This window comes from Sinocyclocheilus grahami, unplaced genomic scaffold (assembly GCF_001515645.1).
Source record: "Sinocyclocheilus grahami isolate Dianchi unplaced genomic scaffold, SAMN03320097.WGS_v1.1 scaffold13651.1, whole genome shotgun sequence".
NCBI classification, from domain to species: Eukaryota; Metazoa; Chordata; class Actinopteri; order Cypriniformes; family Cyprinidae; genus Sinocyclocheilus; species Sinocyclocheilus grahami.
The window spans coordinates 4583-5579 of NW_015515001.1; the positions used below are offsets into that span (position 1 = coordinate 4583).

At 48.6% G+C, this 997-nt stretch overlaps 1 long non-coding RNA gene across 1 annotated transcript in view; it reads left to right on the forward strand.

Annotated features, from left to right (window-relative positions):
* LOC107579036 (uncharacterized) overlaps nt 1-991 on the forward strand; it is a 2554-nt gene extending 1563 nt beyond the window's left edge. Inside the window, exon 3 of the long non-coding RNA XR_001608415.1 lies at nt 488-991. This is a non-coding gene — a long non-coding RNA (uncharacterized lncRNA). The remainder of the gene's footprint in view (nt 1-487) is intronic.
* The last annotated feature ends 6 nt before the right edge of the window (nt 992-997 follow it).

Consider the following 997-nt stretch of genomic DNA (forward strand, 5'->3'; position numbering starts at 1 on the left):
TAGTTTTTCCACTCCAATCAGAGCCGTTTCCATCTGAATAGCAGAGAATCGCTGATCTCAAGTGCGCTGTGAAAGGACAGGGCAGTAAAATATATTGTTGTGGAAAGTCTCTCTATTGATGGGCCTCCGGGCTGCTGCATGGCCAGTCGGACACAAAGAGGGTGAAACGGTCCAGAAAACACTTTTGTGGCCCTTTTCTTTTCCATCAGGGCGCGATTAAAACACCCCAAAGGAGGCCGAGAGCGACGGGGGCTCGGAACCCACCGGTTTATACAGGGGCTTGTTCTTGGGTCCGCGCTAAAGAGAAACAGATTTGTTTTTCTGCGCTTTAAATTGAAGAAGCGGTTTGCAGATGTTGAGCTCCCAGCAGAGGAATGCGTCTCTCTCTCTCTTGCGCTGATGGGGTTTTGTAATCTAATGCAGAGAGAGAGACCACACAGCTCGCCGGCTTCGTGAAATGTATAAACATTTTATTTATCCTGTACAGGAGGCGAGCTTTGCCAAAAACGGCGTTACTATGCAATCCCCCGTTCGCGACCAATAGAACAACAGAATGCGTAATGAAGAGAGGAGCAGAGGGAGTTTTGGAGGAGGGGTCTCCGTGCGTAAATGAAAGAGCCGGAGGGACAAAGACATGCAGCATGCAACAGGACTCCGAGAGCAGAAAACACACTCCAAATAACATGCAAACGCAGAAGGATTCTTGTGCATTAAGAGGATAAACATTTGAAATGCACTCAGGATGCAACCGGATAGCAGCAAACTGAGCTGATCGCACGGATAACTGCTGAACTTTCAGTCTGAAAAGCTTCATTGTTGAGTAAATGCATGCTGACGCACCATGTTGTGCTTTCATGGATTGATGCAAGCATGCACCTAATCTGAGTTCGCAGGCAAAATGGAGAGCAGCATCGTTCCCGTCGCATTTCTCTCGCTTGCGATGATGCTGGATGCGCAGATGGTTTGCTGGCAGGCGCTGATGCGATGTCACGAAGAA